Here is a 20,977-nt window from a genome sequence, read left to right on the forward strand (position 1 = left end):
GAAAAATGCTCTTTCTTCTATACCTCTCTACATCTCTAAAGCCTCCCAGATAGCCAGCTATTGACGTATCCCATATAACACAAGAGGCCACATTTAACAGAATTATTTTGAGAGTGGCCGGTTGGGGCTGTTAAGGAAACTAATTATAAAACTTATCCTCGTCCACCTACTGGGTTGGCTGGAACAAGTACCAGCATCCAGAACTTCACATTCAGATGAAGGTCATTGAGAAAACAGAGCAAGCCATGGGCTGAGAAGGCATGCGGGTGAGATCAAGGATTTCAGCACAGGAGAATGCCATCAGCTGGTCAAAGAACACAATTCGGACATCTTCTCTTTGGGGCAATCCCACCCTATCTGTCCGTATACTCACAATTTGAAACATGTATATAAATAAAGATATTTGGTACCAGCTCTGATTTTCTACAGAGCTGTGATTGAAAAGCCAATTTATTCTCATGGATTGAATGGTTACCCCACAGTTTAATTTTATCTGGAGGAAAAAAGAGCTGACATCTAGCAGCTAAATAAGTCTTTGTCACTAGAGGCCTGTGACACAAATCTCAATGATATTTGATGGGAACATGTATAGCTTTTCTTCATTTGTGGCTATAATTGCTGCTGGAGAAGCCCCAACATGTAAAGGTTGATGCTTCTGAATGTGCTGAAAGATGCTGGAACTAAACCATGCAATGACAGCTATCAAAATGTCACCAATGCAGTGTCATATTCAGTCAAGATGCTTAAAAATCACATGTTTGACTACCACTGTTCTAGCCGTGAAAGGAAAAGAATTACCTGGCTGGCTGGTGGGGAAAATAAAATGAGGAGTGTGCGTACCAGCACCTGGTGAGCAGCTGGGCCCTGAGGAGGCCACACCGGGCAGAGTGCTCGATCCCTGGGTGCGTCCCACGTGCAGCAGTGCCTGCCGGCCACCGTGCAGGGCTTCACGAGCAGTAACTCACTGAACCCTCCCAACTGTCCTCAGGCCCAGTTCACGGGGGACAAACTGACACACAGAGAACTTGAGGAGCGTGTCCGGTATGACCCAGCTAAAAAGTGTGGTGGGCGGGATTCAAAGCCGGTTCTGTCAGGCTCTGAGGCCTATCCTTGAACCATTATGCAAGTTCCCGTTTCTCACGTGCGTCCTTCTGCAGAGTGGAGTCAGTCTCCTGTGCCCTTTATCTTTACCCGCCAGGTGTGACTCCTGCCCTCACAGCCCAAAGATGGGACTTTCTTCATCAGGGCCTAAACACCTCCCGGACGGAGCGTGAAAAAAGGTAAAGTATGACGTTTCACATTTCTAAATAATTTATCTTTAAACAACTGCAACTCCTAGGCACTTGACCGTAAGTTCAAAAGGCCTCAGTTGAATTGGTACTCATTTTAGGAATTGGTAATTGGCCTGAAGAGATGGTCGCAAGAGCTAAAATTTACATTTACGCTAATCAAGGGTACAGGAAACGGAATGATCTAGTGAACTATGCTTGAAGTTGAAAGCAAAGGAAGGACGTCCAAATGTGCAGTCCTGGTTCCACCGGAGTCTATCTCTAGCTTTAAATCAAATAATTAAAGATCTCGTCCCTCAGTTTACCCCAACTGCAAAATGGAAAGAGTACCCCACTCAACGGATGCGTGGTTAAATTAGCCGCAGCTGTGCCAGCCTGACATTGTGTAACTGCTGTGCAAGGTTCTCTGACCGCAAAAGAGCAAACTGGAGGGGGAGCAGTGCCAAAAAGGACACACCCCACTTGTGTTCCCTTTTATACTCTGAATGCAGGGCTCAGCACTGCTCATGGGGCTTCAGGATAAGATCCTGGGCAGGTCTGCTGCAGAGCTCTGGCTAAGCCTTGCTTGAAAAGTAGGAGAGTTTGGGTGCCAAGTAGTTCCAGAGTTAAAGGAAGAAGGCCTGGGGCGCCTGAGTCAGTTAAGCGTCCGACTCTTGGTTTTGGCTCAGGTCATGAACTCCAGATTCGTGAGTTCGAGCCTCGCATCAGGCTGTGCGCTGGCAATGTGGAGCCTGCTTGGGATTCTCTCCCCACCACCCCCTCCCCTCCCCTACCCCCCGCTTTCTGCTCTTCCCCTCACTCATGCTTTCTCTCTCTCCTTCTCTCTCCCCCGGCCCAAAAATAAATAAATAAGATTTAAAGAAAAGCAGAAAAGAAAAGGAAGGGCCCTCTGAGACACTTTGGGAGGTTGGCCCAAACCAGAAACTCCCTGAGAATGAGAAAATAAATGGTCCATCCTTATCTGATCTACATGTAATTTCTGCTTTCCACCGGTCCCCAGCCCAATCTGGTCCCCATCCTCATGCCCAAGCTCTAGAGTCACTCTAAACCTCCAGGCCCTGATAAGATTACTGGCTTCCTCCAGCAGCAGCCCAGATCCCGGGAGCCATCCCAAGCCCCCGAGGGGACATACAGAAGCCCTGGGGGTCAGGCGATTTAAAATAAGAATGTGCCAACTAGTGTCCCTCCCCAAAAAAGGACAACGGTTGGATGTGTGCTCTCTGCCCCATAACGGCATTTTTCAAATGCTTTATAAGCCACTTGAAAAGGAAACTGCCTACCCATGATTCCCTGACGATGTCCAGACGGTTGAAACAATTCCTCAGTTATGAGCCTTCCCTCTAATGGGAATCTGTTGGAAAGCTGGCTCTGGCTCTTCACAACTGGAAAATTGGGGATCATCATGATTATAAACCACCATTAACAAATTCAAAGAGAACCACTCTAATAATTTTAACTTTGTAGTAGTCTCCAAAACTTTGACTAAGTAACATTACATTAAAAAAACAAAACAAAACAAAACATGGACGGTAGAGATCTTTCATGTGCCCAATTCTGACACGCTCAGACCACAAGTCTCTCCACTTTCCAAACTCCCTGATTCACCACTGTCACTTTCTAACACCCACCGAATCACAGCCTTTGCTCACTTGCCCACACTGTTGCACAGGAGGTCCCACCTACCTACATTTTTTTTTTAAGAAAGCAATTTATTGTGTCCCTTTCCACATTCACTTAATTCAGTTCTCTTGATAAATGTGCATGTAATATTTGCTTGCGCTACATGCTAGTGCTTGTGCCCCCAAAGCCATCAAATACTTAGAGAGTGACTTGCAGGGCTCAACTTTTTATTAGGAATAATGGAAGGAAAGGCAAAAGAGCACATTTGTGTGACTGTGTGCGGGTGGTAATCACGCAGAGGTGCACAGGTACGGGCTCCTTTAAATCGCTGCCTCTGCAGCCCAGCACGGTGGCTGAGGGAACAGGGAAATGTTCTCGATATAACACGTGAAGGTTGACATGAACAAAGCTGGCTAGGGGGAGCTGAGGGACCCAGAGGGGCAGCCACTGTCGTCTAAACACACGGTAAGCTCTGTGCACAGGATCCAGCAACAAAGAGCATACGAAAACCCAACAACTTTCTGTTTGGGTTTTGTTTTTCTGGATGATACGAAATCCTTCCGGATCATTACCTTTTACCGAACTAAATTCCAGCACGTGACTGAACTACAGCCAGGATCACTCATGATTAAACATCCACGCTGCTCCCATCACCACATCCACAAACGGTGGGCACACGCTTCCCTCTGGGCCTAGTTCAACAGGTCCTTTCTGCCTGGAATGCCTGTCCTCTCCTTGACCTCCTGGAAAAACGTTACTCTTCCTTCAATACCCCTTGTATGAGTCCTTAGACCCTTTAGTAGCACTGTCAGCTGGGTTCCTCTGGTTCTGTGGGCACACCTCCAGCATAGAATTCACCACTGTTCCAGCTAGTAACTCCTGTGCTTGTCTCTACCAGTAGACTGCATTCTTCTTGAGGGTTGGACGTCTTTATCCTTATTCCACGGCTCCCTACCTCCACCCAAACAGTGTTAGGAGAGTGCCTGGCATGTCACGGGCACTCAAAAAATGTTGGTTGAATGAATGAAGAATTCTACTTTACGTTTTTTCATAACAAACTCCTGAAATGCTCAGACACAGATCAATTCCCTCGGAATATAGGAATTTCAGGTCAAATGCTTTCTCCTCCAGCCATTCAAGTGAAGAGAGAATCTTACTGATGATTCGAAAGCTCCACAAATTGCTTTCCAAACCTGTGTGATTTCCAGGCATGAACTAAAACAGAACTGAGTCTGCCAGACAGCTTAAGCCACAGGTGATAACTTGAAACAGAGCAAGAAATGACAAAGGCATTAATGAAAATAAACAAAAGTGTCCTACTCTGCCAACTTTCGTTTTTTTTTTCCATTTAAAAAACCTCCCACGATCCCTATGTAAAAATTCAAAGTATAAATCATGCGGCAAGAGTAACGCAGGCAAAAGCTGCATTAGGCAAGTAGAATCAAGATGTGAGGTGAAAGTCTCAAGCCATGTTATACTGCCTTTTGATAAGGTTGAAGGAGTAAGAATTTGGCTTCTGAATAATGGAGATAGAACAAAAAGGTCCAAGAAATGGAGAATACAAATCTGAGTGTGAAGATTGTCAGTCCTGAGAGAGGACTGCTCCTGGAAGCTTTAATGGGGGTCAAACACAGAGATCCAGAACAGTGACGGGAGTCCCTTACCGGGAACCATCTTTGCTACGGATACAGCTTTAGGGCCACTGTGAGCCATAAAGCAGGAGCTACCTTATTTGGAGAATAGTGTGTATGTCAGCATTGGTTAACTTTCCTGTTATACAAGCAGCCATTTTTGTTTTTCCTTTGGATCTCTGTCTTTTCTTCCTAACTAAGCTTCTTCATTTAGGGCTAATGTATAGTTTTACTGTCCTGCTGATTTAAACCTGATGCAAGTATTGTGTCCTTTACATTTTGCATTCTTGGGTCATTGGATGAGGGTGAATGTTCCATATTCATTAGTTGCTTTATTTCTTCTTTTGTAAACGAAATGGCATTATTCTGTATCCTTTTTCAAAAGGATAGAGTGTTCTTCTGACCAATTATTACACACACAAAAATGTTAGCTTTTGTTACATGTGTAATAGATATCGTTCTGGTTTGTTTGTTAATTGGTTTTGTGGTATTTTTGACACAGAAGAAAAGCTTGGTTCAAATGGTGGGTAAATTACTCATGATTGTGTCATCAATAGGTAGTGTATCTGAGACTAGAACCCAGGCCTGTCTGGTCCCACAACCCACATCCTTAAATAATTTGCTTAACAGAATTCAGGAATTTTAGTACAAACTCTATTGATGGTGTGGAGCCACTGCTGAGGCTACCATATAGTTAACCATATTGTCAGCTACCATATTGTATTCTGGGTTTTTTGTTTTGTTTTTTGTTTGTTTGTTTGTTTGCTTGTTTTTGCTTCGTATAGCCGTCCTTTTTGCTGTTATCACAGCATATCTACCCATAGCAGCCTACCTACCTTCTGAGCGGCTGTTTCGTATATACTATGGGTTTCAAAATAGATTAACCAAGTTTCCAGGTCAGTACAAAACAAAACAGCTGTGTGTATTTTTCAGCTAGGTTCTCTAGATGCTCAGACTCCCCTTCTCTGAGCTCAGGGATCAAGGCTCTTTTCCAGGGAGTTGCCAGGAGTCTCACCTTTGGATAAGTGGGGTTTTTCCAAGGAACTGGTAATATGACTTTCCCATAGCAGGCACTTGATAAATGTTTGCTGAAGATGATGAAATACTTTTTTCTTTAGTTTTCTAAATTGCCCTGGAGAAACTTTTCCAGGCGAGATTAGAGAAATGGAAATTTTCCATACACAGGGAAATAATTGGGATGTTATTTTTATAAGGAAAAATCTTACAGTTTTCTTTAAGTTAAAGAGCTATTTTCATTCTCACAGAGTTCTAAAAATTATAGGCCAATATGTTTGTTTTCTAAAGAGAAATACATAGTTCACTTTAAAGAAGAGTCGGCTGTGAAACAGATTTGTATCAATTGAATTGATTGGAGTGAATCACATTTTCCCATTAAGTTCCTCTTAAAAATTTATAATATAGAATCAAATTTGGCCTATCACTCAAAGATGTCCCTGAACTACTTAAACTCATTTAAGGAAAAGACCTATTTTTTTTTTCAATTAAGGTAATAAGAAAATGCATTCCAAATAAGCCACAAAATTAAAATTCCAAATAAGTCTTAAAATTCCATACATCTGCTGCATGAGGAGCAGACCCAAAAGTCTGCTTTTAGCCTTTTGTATTGCATGGTCCTTAGAATTAATCCTCTAACCCTTTCCCTCTTAAGATAAATGCTTCTTTCTAAAAGTCTTCTAAAATCAATTATTTTGTAAGCTGACTCCTGACAGCCTATTTATAATCCTGGGGAAGACTTCTCAGTAACAATTAATAGCTTAATATTCTTTAAATGGTCTGTAATAACTATAGTTTACAAATATTTAAAACCCGGTTATTCTGTGACTACTACCTGCCAGGTTTTGCACTCAGGTTTGTACTCAGCAGTGGATATAGAAATAGAAATAATAAATGGTCTCAGGACTCTCCTAATTAGTGGCAAAGATAATATCATTAAAAAAATAATTCAATGAGATAAGAACTGTTATAAAGCAAAACAGCCATGTAGGAGTACAAAAGGGAGCATTCTTTACTCTTTTTGGTAAAAAGTTGCCAAGAAAGGTTTTGGAGAAGAGAGGACATTTGAGCTGAGCCTTAAAGGAATAGGTCTTAACTAGAAAGGCAAGATTACAGGCAGAGAAGATAGAAAATAACTTTTCTCGTGCTCTCTTAACTCTGGATACATATACTCAGAAAAACGTATCTGTATTTGCGCCAGAACTAAATTTGTAAATATCAGAAAAGTAACTAGCATTATTTCATAAACAAATCTAATCTGATTACTCTAATTTTCTTCTCAGATAGAAGGGTAAAAACAATAAATATTTTGCCAGCCATACAGGTGCCTCATGTTATGAATTACCCACATATCCAACAACCAGTTTCCTACTTCTTCCTTCCTCTATTATCCAACAGGAAGCCCACTGGAAGAGCAACTGAGCTGCCTATGGCTGACAGCCCCATCTGGTGGTTAGTATGGGGAACTACATGGTTAGTGTTTCTGTCACTCTACTTTTCTTCCCCAGAGAAATGAATATGCTATGTTCCCCTACTGTGTCGAACTTTCTCTCTATAGCTCAGTACCTCCAGCACCTGGCCTTTAGTACACAAATGGTTGTTTCTAGATTCCCGGTAAATATTTACAGAACTGAGCTGTTTTGAATAAGAAATCACAAGGCTTTGTATAGCCCCTTCCATCTTCCAGTGCTTCCCCAGCACTGTCACATGTACCTTTACCTCAGTCATCTTACTATGAAGAACAGTGTCGCATAAACCACCAGGATTCTCATCAGCCTGCATTAAGAATTAAGATACAGTGTAATCTATAAGGAGATGATCCCTTTCTATTAATTAATTGTTTGATGAAGAAATGATTAAATTTTCCATCCTCGAATTCTTAATCTGTTATCTTAAAAACTGTTTTTCATTTTATTTGTAAGGCAAAGGTCACCACAAACCACCGATAAGAACAGTGCTGGTTATGCATGCACTTAAGGCTGAGCAAATGGAGGCTGAAGATTGTGATAATAAAGAATTCTCGGGGCGCCTGGGTGGCTCAGTTGGTTAAGTGGCCGACTTCGGCTCAGGTCACGATCTCGCGGTCCGTGAGTTCGAGCCCCGCATCAGGCTCTGTGCTGATGGCTCAGAGCCTGGAGCCTGTTTCAGATTCTGTGTCTCCCTCTCTCTCTGCCCCTCCCCCGTTCATGCTCTGTCTCTCTCTGTCTCAAAAATAAATAAACGTTAAAAAAAAAAAATTTAAAAAAAAAAAAAAAAAAAAAAGAATTCTCTATTTCCATAGAGCTGTTGGAGTCCGTATAAAAAAAAATTTCAAATATTCCAGAAGTCTACCAGTTTCTTTTTCTTTATCTTCTAATTAAGTCTGCCTTTTCTAAAATGGTGATCTTTAGGATTTTTAAAAACTTATTCAATTTTATTTTTCAGGGATACTTAATTACTAGGTTCCAACAGGATTAGCTTATGAAAAGCAGAAGGAGAGAAGAAGGATTAGGAAGCATACAGAAAGAGCAAATGTAAGCCAAATTAAAAGGCAGTAATAGCAAGGAAATACCTAGGGTCAAAAGTGGAGGTTAAAAAAAAAGAATATAGGGGCACATGGGTGGCTCAGTCTGGGTAAGCATCCGACTCTCAATTCGGGCTCAGGTCATGATCTCACAGCTCATGAGATCCAGCCCCACACTGGGCTCTGTGCTACCAGCGTGGATCCTGCTTCAGACTCTCTCTCTCTCCCTCTCTCTCTCTCTCTGCCCCTTCCCCACTTGTGAGTGCCTGCTGTCTCTCTCTCACTCTCAAAATGAATAAACTTTTTTTTTTAAAAAAAAAGAATACAAAAGAAAGAAAAATGGAAAGACAAAATGGTAACAATGAAACAGGGTCTCTAAAAGGCCCAAACCGAGTCTCAACTTTAAACTGTATTCATTTAATATATACTCCAGCTCGGTTGAGAAAAGACACACAAATAAACACACAAATGTTTGTAAGAACTCTGAAAGCAGACCAAAAAAGGTGCCAGGGGCTGAGAGGTAGAGGAAATATGGAGAGACTGGTAAAAGGGCCCAGACTCACGCTGAAGGATAAGTAAGGTCTGAGGATCTAATGAAAACCACGGTGCTGCATAGATGTTAACACTGTATTGCACAACTTTAATTTGCTAAGAGAGTAGAACTTAAATGCTCACATCTTCCTACCCACACTTTCTGGGCCATTTTGGGTGAGTCTTTCACTTCATTTTTTCCAGTCTTAATTAGCTTGCCCTGTAAAATAAAGGGGTCTGATGATAAGATCTTTAATGTCCCCTCTAGAAGGCTGTACGGTGGTGGTTATTGTTGTTGTTGTTTTAACATTCTCTGACCTTACAAATGATTAAAAAACCAAGAGGGCCAAGGAAAGGAAAGGCAGATGAAGGAGCTAGAAGGAATATGCACAGAAATGCTAATAAGAAAAATGATGGTGTTTTCTAGCTCAACACCTCTTATTATTAGAGGCACTAATTAAAGTAACCAAAAATGGTTATTTTCACCCAGGATAGAGCCTGGAATGTCAAAATAGCTACCACCCTACCACTACCACCACCTCACCTCCCATGAAAAGCACAAATGTTTCCTTTGAAACATTCCCATTTCTCCAAGTCGGCCGTGCCATTATCCAAGTGTCTAAGCAGAACTTCCGTATTCAGTTGCAGGCTGTACACTGTGTTTAATATGGCACTTTAAGGCCTTCAGCTTAAAGGCACTAGAGAAATACAAAGGGTCATTATGTGAATTACTATTATTATAAGGCTCCAGAACTTAGATTAGCTACAGTCTAATATCTAACGTACTAAGTAGTCCTCTATGGCCCAGGCAGGTGATGTCCAAGCATCACGTGTAGGTCCATTGCTCTTGTGTACCTCCAAACCGCACACAATAGGTCTAAGAGGGTCCAGCTGAACTTGGGCATTGACAATAGTGTTGGAACCTAATCTCTGCAACTCTACTGAATACCAGGGAAAGGATGACCCTACTCCTTCCTCAGACTGTTCTTCATAGAATTCAAACCAAAGCGAGACTGTACAAAAACCAAAACCCAATCGTGTATGTCTTGAAGAAATTTAGGTAGTACATCCCAAATAAGTGAGTGCTGAGCCAACTTCAAGGCAGAAGTTCTCCAACTTTGTGTGCACATAGCCACCTATAAAGTTCATAAAAATGCAGGTTTCTCAGCCTGAGGATTCTGACTTGGTAGGTCTGGAATGGGTTCAAGGAATCTACACTGCTAACAAGTTCCAAGGCTGGTGCAGGTGGTCTGCTGACCACACACTTGAGAAGCACTGCTTTGGGGTTCCAGAAAGGCATCTGATAAAACAACAAAATTCTGATTCAACACATTCAACAAAGATTTAGATAGAAGTCTCAAAGATGGCAGCACAGAGTGGAACCTATCAATCAATTTTTTAACACAGTTTCAATTAAACAGCAATTTAAGTGGCTAAGATTTATTCCACTCACTCTGAAGTCTTGAATAAAAAAGCTGAATTGAGAAACTGTTCCAAAAATGCAGTATCAAGAAATCCACGTGTAAAGGAACAGAAAAAAAAAAAAAAAAAAACCTTTTAGATAGCAAAAGTGATTGTTATACACTTTGTATTTTCAAAACCACCAACCAGCAGCTTAGGGAACAGGTGTGACTAACAATGGACCAGTTTAATGCCCATTAAAAGAAAACCATGAGGGGGGAAAAAAGCCATTTGTGAATAAGCCTCTGTAAGGAGGAGCATCCAAGAAACAGGATCCAAAATCCTAATGTGTCTTTACATTCTTAAATGCTAAAGTCATGGGGGAGAAAAAAAAAAAAAAAACAACTCCCAGTGAAATGTTATGAGGTGTTAATGTTTCACAGTGTTACCCACTAAGAATAACACACAAAACTGCTCAAGTGATTCCTGGAAGCTTTTATTACAAAGACAAGTAGGGGTAGAAGAGATGTAGCTGAATGAAGCAAAGAATGGCTTCGCAGAACAACAGAACTATCTATACACCCCACCCCCCTACTAAATTACAGACTGAACTATCAGCAAAGATAATGCATAAACTTTATGCTAAACTCCTGGAATAGCCACCAGCCAAATCAACTGGATCTGTAATTAGGGCTCAGTAACTAGTAGCTGGTGACTGTCTAAGGCAGCTCGAATCACACCCCTTCCTCACCCTAGCAAGAGAAACTTACTAATGATTATAATACTGGTTTTTGGCATTCTGGTATCATACTATTTTCACAACCCAAAATACTGATATTTCTGTTGGTGTAACAGCATGACTTCAGACTGGGGGACCAGCTTCATTCACCCTGGGCTCTCTCCAATTGTCGGTTCTCTCCAGCTGCTGTTGCCCCGCCCCCACTCCTGCCTTCCCAGCCACTCACTCCAGACACCTTCATTGTGAAGCAGGTAAAGCCTCCCCGTTCCTCCTTACCACCCAGCTCCTGCAATTTCCCACCTCTTGCCCCAAACAAAAAGGCTCAAGCTAGACACTGGGAAGGGGGAAGATCCCCTAAAGTTGAGGGAGCTCTTCCCTGGGCAAGGGCTGGCCTCAAGAGAAATCGAAGCTGGTATTAAGGCCACTGGCCAGAGCTGGGAAGCTGCCCAGTATACGGTGGGGTTCCTGAAAGGTCCACTCAGAGGCACTTAAAACATGGCAAGAAAGTCCCAAAGCCCTATGCACGTGACTTGATGCCAGGGCAAAGGGGCTGGAGTCAAAACCCTAGGGGCCCGTGGATCTTCAATCTAAATTGTTGAAAGCAAAAGTTTAAATCCTTTAAGAGGCGAGTTGCTGTACGTAAGTGTGGGTCTTCTGAGCACACAGAGGAGTGATGCCACGGGCAGTATGTTACAGCGAAAATGCTTCAGGAAAACACACCTACTCAGAAAGCTCTTATATGTTCTAGCATGATAGATTCATTTGGGTTACTCCTTCTAAAATCATTCTTTTAAAATAGAAACAGCCCCTGGAAGGATTAGGTTTATCGCTTATTTACAGGCTGTGCAAATAATCTGGTCGTCACACCGCACAAACCTGCCCCCTCTCTTGAGGTGTTCAGCGCTCATGAGAAGGGAGAAAACTGTGTGAAAACCACTGACACCGAAAATGGGACTGGTGTCCCGAGAAAGACCTGGAAGCTCTCTCCAAGAAAAGATTTAAATTGAATACTCTACCTGGGGAGATCCAGAGGTAGATGAAGTAGCAAATGTTTAGAATTTTAGTGTATTAAGGAAGGGACAAAATTGCACCAAAGTATTTTAAACTATCTTGCTCTAAACTACGGTTTTTCTCATTTTATTATATAAATATAGTTATTAGCTTGAGCTCACTATTTAAGTACTATCACAGCAAAGTCTGTATGATGGAAACGTTCGCCATTGCCTCAAAAGCAGCCAATCTGCCTGAAGCATGCAGGCAACAATAAAACCAAAAAATCTGAGGTACCTTTAAATACCTTCAACACTATTCACCACTCATTCACTCACTGATCAATAACTATCCTACTCACCGATCTGATTACAACACTACCTTCTACAGCCTCTATTTCCCCTAAAAGACTCAAACCTCTAGAAGTCATTCACACTCGGTGCCCTTTCAGGAGCTGTAATTGGCAAAGACACCGAGCAGTCTGAGTTTGCCATCATTCTCACGGTCTTGTTTCCTAAGGCTGGTTTTCCTACTAACGTGACAAAGAATTTTCCATGGATGAGGGTAACGCTGCAGTTGCTGGGTGCTCAGTCCCCCTGTTTTACAGGTGAAGGAACTGGAACCCAGGGAGGTCACACAGCTAGTGTTAGAGGCAGAAAAGCGGGGCCAGAACACAGCACCCACCCCACCCCACCCCCACCCCCTGCTTCCAGCTGCTCCTCCTTCCCGGATCTCACTGCCTCTCCAAGCAACTTCTAGCTGCTCAGCATGGGTGATGTCTATGAAGGGCGCTCCCTTAACCACCACTCAAATACTTACAGATTGCCCTTGGTTGGTTTACCTTATTCAACTAAGTTACAAGTTCAAACTTATATGAGAGCATCTGTCAACAGACCCATGATCTTTAGAGGAAAGAGGAAGGAGGGAGTTGGCTCCTTTCTGGCGGTGGTCAGGAAAGGCCTGTAGCTCAGCTTCTCCCTGCCACCGTATCACCGTATGTCCAAGGCGCGCCTCTGTTACTATAAGGCTCGCAAACGGTGCTCTTTGCCCAAGGGAAGGTGTGTGGCCAAGCAGATGGAATACAAGCCTTGCAACCAGAGAAGGCCAGATTTTAATATTCCCTCTGCTTTTTATTTGCAGTGTAAGTCACTCCGCTTGTCTGAACTATGGTTTCTTCACCTGCAAAACACACTACCTGCCTCACAGCCAGGATGAAATGAGATCATATATTTAAAGCCCCTAGTACAGTGTCTAGTTCACATGAGCTTCTCAAAGAAATTAGTTGCCTTCTTCCCTTTTCTGCTGTTACCGTTAAGATTTTAGACAAGCAATTTAACTAGTTAACTTCCTTATAATAGAAGATAATACAGGCTTCTGATGAAAAGACACTATATAAAACAAAGTACGATTATTAAACACCAAGATGAACACCTGAAGGCATTAATTCACTTTATAAAATATGCAAAGGTGCCGATTCACTAATAAATATGCTACAGCAGGAGCTTGTCCTAAGGTGCCAATTTGCTGAAGTACGAGGCAGACTAGGGCCCAAGTGCCAAGGAACACTGACTGGAACAGCCAGAGCGGGGAGCTTAGGTCTCTGCTAGAGATGGCTCACACTGGGGGGAAAGACGTCTGAAGAGAGCCACCAGCAAAGAACAAGCAGAGCTAAAGGAGGCAGCCAGGGCGCGGCGTGCAGTGAGGTGCCACGCAAAGATCAGGCGCAGGGCTGCGCTCGGGCTGCAGACCAGCCGGGAGGGCTGCCAGAGCTGGGCAGGGCGTGTAAGGTACCGGAGTGTTGACTTTAACCCTGGAAAACAGGAGTGACGTTACCAGCGCTCCGCAGCTTGCAAAAGTAAGAGTGGAGGGCACGCTTCTAAAGTAGGAAGTGCAAAAGGCATGGAAGTTAAATGACTGCCACTAACCAGCACCCAGAGATGGGCAAGGAAAGATGAAAATAAGGATGCCCCCGAAGGGTGAGGACCAGACAGGAGCTGGAAGCCATCACCCTGACCTGGAGGGTACTGGGTGAAAATTCCAAGGAAGTAACACCGAAAGGCTGAGTGCCACGTATCCAGTGCTTGGCAGGCCGATGGTAACCCACCAAGCCAGGGGACAGGCCAGGTGAGAAACAGGCTCGATTAACATTTAGGTTACACTCACCCTCATTTCAACAAAGACAGTAAGAACACAGCAGCAATAATGCTGTTCCCATTCCTGTCTTTAGAACAGTACAATGGGCCTACTGTTCTCTCAATTCCTATCTTTACTATAATAAGTGACATATAACAGGGAAATGCTTTACAATTAATCCTCAAGAACCTAGATCGTGGGGTAATAAGCATTTGTGGAAAGGCCTCCTATCCGGTTTAGGCTGGCTGGCCTTCTCTGGGTGACACAGGGTCCACACAGGCGACTCATAGAGACAACTGTGTATTGCAAGGGCACCGGAAAACATAAGGAAGAAAAGCAAAGTACGCCACCCACTCTGTGCTCACTCTGGCTCCAGCTCTCCTGGCTCTGGGACGTGGAGTGGGTTTCATAAGCAATGAGGGAAAACTGCTTAGCACTGTTCCAGATGAAAGCCAGAACCAAGGGACAGCTCAGGTGCTGTTTGCTCTGCACTTACACTTTACAGAAAGAAGATATGGCTGGGCTTTGGGGACCTCTTGCTCTATGGACTTCTGTTGGGTGAACCAAGCCTGCCCAATCGGCCATGGCTGGATCGCTGCTGGCTCCCTGCCATCCCCCAACAAGGAAGCTGGACAACTGACAGCCAATGAAGAGAAAGCAAAGGGGCTGGGTTCTGTCCCTCAAAATGTGGTGATAGGGGCGCCTGGGTGGCGCAGTCGGTTGAGCGTCCGACTTCAGCCAGGTCACGATCTCGCGGTCCGTGAGTTCGAGCCCCGCGTCGGGCTCTGGGCTGATGGCTCAGAGCCTGGAGCCTGTTTCCGATGCTGTGTCTCCCTCTCTCTCTGCCCCTCCCCCGTTCATGCTCTGTCTCTCTCTGTCCCAAAAATAAATAAACGTTGAAAAATTAAAAAAAAAAAAAATGTGGTGATATACATGGCAGGCACTATGGCTTGAAGGACTCCTTTGGTACCTCCAGTTTCCTTGGTAACCTAACTATGTACTGAATGGTTTCCATGGCAAAACACATTCCGGAGTCTAAATGATCAACATACACATACAATTTGAAATGTAACTGATTAGTAGGGGGGTACTGCCCACACTTGGAAAACTTAGTAAGCTTAGAGAACAGCCCCGACAACCTGATTGCGGTACCAAAGCAGGTGTGTCTATGCAGCCAGATCCGAAGGGCACTCTACTGAGGAAGGGCCAGGGCATGAAGAGCCAGCTCGAGCCATGTGACATTTTCTGCAGTGAACTGGGCTCCAAGGAATGAGATCCTGATCTGAAACCAACAGGCCAGACAACTACAGAATAAGAGCAAAGTACTTCTGGGATTCCTAGAAATCTCTTCTAAGAACAGGAATACGATTCTCAAATAAACAAGCTATTGAGGTGTTCAGTTTATCATCTGGCACTCAGAGGGAAAAAAGCTATTATTTTATTTCTCAACTAGGGTGACAGCACCCCTTCAGGGGGTATTTGGAAATGTATGGGAACGTGTTAAGTGGCCTCCATTACTGAGGGGGTTATTCATGCAGGACGTAGGGACCAAGAACATTAAATGGCCTACGCTGCACAGGACAGCACCACACAACAAAAGGAGTTTAATCTATGTTGGAAAATACGTCCTATTACCAAAAGAATTCCCTAATGGGAAAAATGATCAGTTTTTAATGCACTGCCACTTGTCTTTATTCTTTAAAAACAAAAAATAAAAAGGGAGCGGGCAAACAAAATAATATTTTTAAAGTTCTTAATCTGTTTAATGAGGATGTTGTATCACAAAGATGGGAACTTAAGCAAATGACATGAAAGAAAATTTTTAAATGGTTTGTTAAAATGAAAAAGAAAGCAACTTTATTTCTAAGAAAGGACAATCCTCCAAAAAACAGGTGGGAGCAGAGGCTCCAGGCGGGCTCAGCTCTGTAGGGTAAATCTGCAGAACCCTGTGTCCCAAGGGTAAGGTCTACATAGGTCTTCTTTTCACCCTGCAGCTGACTGAGACTTTCTAGTTATCTTGCAAAGGAGCAGTTAGTGACAATGTAAAGGACAGTCATTAAATGCAAAATCCCTCCTTTCAGATCTCCAGAAATGATCAAGATGTTTAGGTCTGGGATGAGCAGACCCTCCAGATGTTACTATATTCTGCTGCTGGTCCAATTTCAAGTCCAAGACAATCTGCTAAAATGGGAAGGCTTCCTTAATCCTAGAACTCCCTCCAGGGAGGTCCTGAACACCTTTAAAACTGAATTTAAATACCTATATTGGCTTTTCTTAAAATTCCTCGAAATGCTAGGAATTTAATCCATGTTAAGAGTTCCTAAGATTAGGTTCCAAACCAGGATCAGGATGCCTTCACTAAAGTGTTGAAAAGTTTCCAGGCCTTTAATTCTGACCAAAAGCCCAATTCAGCCTTAAGATCTCAGAGGCTGAGCAAAGTCCAGAGTCACTCAATAGTTCCAGCCATTTAACAATCTACAGTGGCCTACTGATGAGATATCTGTTCATATTTTATTAGTCATGTTTCCTTGTCTGTGAAGTAACTGTTCATGCTTTTTGCCCATTTTTCTATAAGATTTTTTTCCCCATCTTCTTATTAAGTTTCTTATTCTGGATATGAAGCTCATATCCATTATTTTAGGTTTATAATTTATATATTTAAATGCTATAAAATGAAGAAATGGCTATTTGGATCTTCAACCAGGGAAATAAATGATCTAATGTAGAAAAGGTTAAAATATGCACATGGGAAAATTATAAAATACGATTATAGTAGGAAGAAGATAAAAATACCAGCCAAAAGAACTTCAACAAGTGGCTGAATTCAAAGGACACCAACAGGAAAGTGAAAAGACAACCCATTGAATGGGAGAAAATATTTGTAAATCATACATCTGATAAGGGTCTAGTATCCAGAATATAAAGAATTCTTACAATTCAATAATTAAAAGAAGAATAACCCAATTAAGAAATGGAGGAAAGACCTGAGTAAACGTTCTTCCCAAGGGGTTCAAAAACATTCGTCCACACAAAAATTTGTAATACGAATGTTTGCAGCAGCATCACTCATAATAGACAAAAGGTAAATACAACCCAAATGCCCATTAACTGAAGGATGGATAAATAAAATGAGTCCATACAATGGAGTGTTATTAATCAATAAAGAGGAATGACGTTCTGGTACATGATAAACACAGATGAACCCTGAAGACATTATGCTAAGTGAAAGAAGTCAGTCACAAAACAGCACATATTACGTGATTCCATTTATATGAAATGTCCAGAAGAGGCAAATCTACAGAGATTTGGTGGAGATTGGTGGCTGCTGGGGGCTAGGGGAAATGGGGAGCAATTGCTAACAGGTATGGAGTTTCTTTTAGGTGATAAAAATGTTCTAAAATTGCGGTGATGGTTGCACAGCTCTGTAAATATACTAAAAAACGCTTATTTTAAATAGATGAACTGTATGGTATATAAATTATATGTCAACAAAGCTGTTATTTAAAAAATAGCAAGGCAGGCGTGCCTGGGTGGCTTAGTCAGTTAAGTGCCTGACTCTTGATTTCAGCTCAGGTCATGACCTCCTGGTTTGTGGGATCAAGCCCCACGTCGAGCTCTGCACTCACAGTGCAGAGCCTGCTTGAGATTCTCTCTCTCCCTCTCTTTCTGCCCCTCCCCAGCTTGCATGTGTGTGCTCTTTCTCTCTCAAGATAAATAAACTTTAAAAAATAAAAATTAAAAGAAAATTAAAAATAGCAAGGCAAAGTAGAAGAAAAGAATGACAGAATGCCTGAAACTCAGGGTGACACTTCCAGGCTTCAGTCATGGTGCATTCTCCTGTGGGCCTTAGGAGAGATAAGTACCATTAAAAAGTGGGTAGAAACACACAACTTTTAAGAAGTCATGGAAGTCCCTGGGGCTCCTGGGTGGCTCAGTCGGTTAAGCATCTGACTTTTGCTCAGATCATGATCTCATGGTTTGTGAGTTCAAGCCCCACATCGGGCTCTCTGCTATCAGCACAGAGCCTACTTCAGATCCTCTGTCCCCCTCTCTCCCTGCCCCTCCCCCACTCTGCACGTGCTTTCTCACTCTCAAAAATAATAAACATTAAAAAAAAAAAAGAAGTGATAAAAGTCAGGAAGAGAAGCTAGTGTAGGAAGCCAAATTTCCAGCAAAAGAAAGGCTGGATTAAATTAATTGACAATTAAATGGGTCCAGATTAAAACAGTCAGGGTCAAGCTAAAACAAAAGCAGTATGTATTCAAAGATATGGGCACATACAGGGCAAACCCTTAGCTCTTTCTGTCTGCCCTTCATAGTCCTTCATTTCCGTTCTGTCCAACACTCTAAGCCACATCACATCAGAATGACCAGTGACTCCCAAAATATTTCGTGAGCATAAGAATCCTCTGGTACTTGCTAAAAGCACAGGTTCCTGAACCCACTCCCAGACCTTAGGTTCAGAATGTGAGTGACCTCAGGAATCCAATTTTAACTAACTCCCAAGCTCACCACCTCCCAAACTCATCACCTCCCTGGCGCAGGCGTTCCGAGGACCACACTCTGAAGCACAGCACTCACTGCCCGCAGTGGACTGTGGCCCCCTTTAATGAAGCAGTAGGTAGGGTGTATGAGCAAAGGCTGTGGAAAATGACAGATCAGAGTTGGAGTCGTCTTGCCGCCACATACTCATTGTTGACCTTTGGCAGTTACTTAACCCTTCCGTGCCTCAAAATCCACACGTGTAATTGTGAGCCAGCAATTCCTGTCATGCAAACTGAGTAAAGTAATGTTTGCAATGTGTTCAGCACGGTGTCTGTCACGGCCGGTGCTCAGGGGCTGCTGGACTGCTCTTGTCTGATTTTTGTCCTTAGCCGGCTGACCCACTGCAGTGGCCAGTGGACATCTCACTGGATGGTATCTCAGGAAGAAACTTTAGGGAAAGGATTCTTAATTGAGAGTAGTGGATCCCTAAAGGGCCTGGGCTTGTATATAAGAAGTCTGTGAATCCTCTGAAGAATATGCAAAATTAGGGGGTGCCTGAGCGGCTCAGGTCACGATCTCACGGTTTGTGGGTTCGAGCCCCGCATCAGACTCTGTGCTGACAGCTCAGAGCCTGGAGCCTGCCTCGGATTCTGTGTCTCCCTCTCTCTCTGCCCCACTCGTGCTCTGTCCCTCTCTGTCTCTCAAAAATAAATAAAAAACATTAAAAAAATTAAAAAGAAAAAGAATAGGCGCAACTAACTGTAGTAGCAGAGGCTGGGGCTGTCATAGTTATCATGGGGTTCTCAAGTTTGGAGGAGGGTGGTAGCCCAAAAAAGTCAAAAGCTGCTCCCTTATAGAAATCTTTAGTTCATTTCTGTCTCCAACTTCAGATGTCTGTTCTTACGTTTTCCCCACTAGCTTACCCTAAATGAATTCAGGGGACTGACAATACCTCAAGGTCCTGGTGCATGGCACCTACAGTGGAATTTTCAAAAACTGGGGTCTCTGAACATTTCAGGAGGAGGAGGAAGATGAGGTTGATGTTGATGACAATGACAATGTAATAATAAGTACAGCAACTTACCACGTGTCTGGGGTTTATGAAGTGCCAGGCACTATGCTGAGCACTTTGTACACATTCTCTCATTCAATCCTGACAAAAACTCTGAGGATTATAGATGAAGAAACTGTCACACAGGTTAAGCAACTGACACTGGCTCACATACCAGAGAGTGGCAGTCAGACTTAATCCCAAATCTGTCTTATTGCAAAGCAGTACTCTTAGCCAATACCTACCTCTGTATTTCACTAAATACTTAATCTTGATGGGAGGGCCTAGTGGGCCAGGATGAAGGGTAAAGCAGCTGTTGAGAACAGAGGTGAAGACTCTGCTTCTGGCTTCACTACATTTATCTCCCGAATGTTGGGAATTTGGGCAAAAGGCAGAATTGAGCTTTGTGTCCTGTTGATCTTTGAGATATATTTGTCCTTTCGAACTAAGATGCTGAGTGACTCTTCCAATAAGGTTATAAAAACCAGCCCAAAAGTGTAAACATGCAGAAGTGCTCTGTCACCAAAGTCTGTGAGAAAACCGAGAACTTGACTAGGAAATACTCATCTGTGGAATGGAAAGGAGGGGAAAAAATCAAAGATACAAATGGAAAAACACACCTTAAATATGGTACCAAGTGGAGAGCTGTGGCCTTCCTTCCTGAGATTAAGGGAAGATAGGAGGCAGACAGTGAATTGGAGAGACTCTAAAAGTCATTTGGCTGTACATCACACAGGACATATGGAAAGACTAGAGGCTACGAGTTTAGGGGTAAGACAGGAATAGGGTAATATGAACAGTACTGAAGGGTCCATTATTTCAACTTCTAATTGTTCTGCATGACCTTGGTATGACAATCATTACACACACTAAAGGAAAACAGTTTGACGGTATGAAAGAAAGGTATTACTAAAGCTTAGCAGCACGGGTACAAATAGACTCCTGGAAGGTTCCTGAAGGGCACTGATAGTAGACAGGTGGTTCTCAACTGGGGATGATTTTGTATCCCCCGCCACCTTTTCTCCAGGGGACACTACAGACATTGTTGGCTGTCAAGATGGGGGGGGGGGGGGTTGGTGGATACTACTGACATCTTGTGTGTAGAGGTCAGGGATGCTGCTAAATATGTTGAACAGGAAAGTCCCCTACAGAAAAGAACCATCCAGCTCAAAATGTCAACAGTGCCAAAGCTGAGAGACCCTGTAGTAGATGAGAGGGATTACAGCATAGTATCAGACAATCACCACATGTTCAGAAGCCCCACGAATAATAGCATTTATCACACACAGAACACAGGTTCCACCGAAAAGTATGTAGGTCATCAAATCTCCAGGATATTTATTTCCAATCAGATTCTTTTCAATTTTTTTATGAATTTTAATTTCATAATTAAAATGCCTAAATTCACCCTGAAAAAAATTAAAACACTACCAGGAAGCTAAAGTTCCCTTTGATCTCTACCCTAAATCTTGTTGGAGTCAAACCACCCAGATGCAAATGGTGGTGCCACCACTCACTGGGGAAGTGACTCAGGCAGGTTTCTGGCCCTCTCTGAATTTCAGCCTCATCATCTATAAAATAGGGACAACA

General features: G+C 42.9%; 1 protein-coding gene and 1 long non-coding RNA gene across 3 annotated transcripts in view; one reads left to right on the forward strand and one right to left on the reverse strand.

Moving 5' to 3' along the window:
• BABAM2 (BRISC and BRCA1 A complex member 2) overlaps positions 1-20,977 on the reverse strand; it is a 397,923-nt gene that overhangs the window by 149,739 nt on the left and 227,207 nt on the right. The window lies entirely within an intron of this gene.
• On the forward strand, positions 1,206-7,552 carry LOC115510987. The gene is made up of 3 exons (XR_003967916.1): positions 1,206-1,280; positions 6,953-7,006; positions 7,477-7,552. It is a non-coding gene; the product is annotated as an uncharacterized LOC115510987 (long non-coding RNA).

This window comes from Lynx canadensis, chromosome A3 (genome assembly GCF_007474595.2).
Source record: "Lynx canadensis isolate LIC74 chromosome A3, mLynCan4.pri.v2, whole genome shotgun sequence".
NCBI classification, from domain to species: Eukaryota; Metazoa; Chordata; class Mammalia; order Carnivora; family Felidae; genus Lynx; species Lynx canadensis.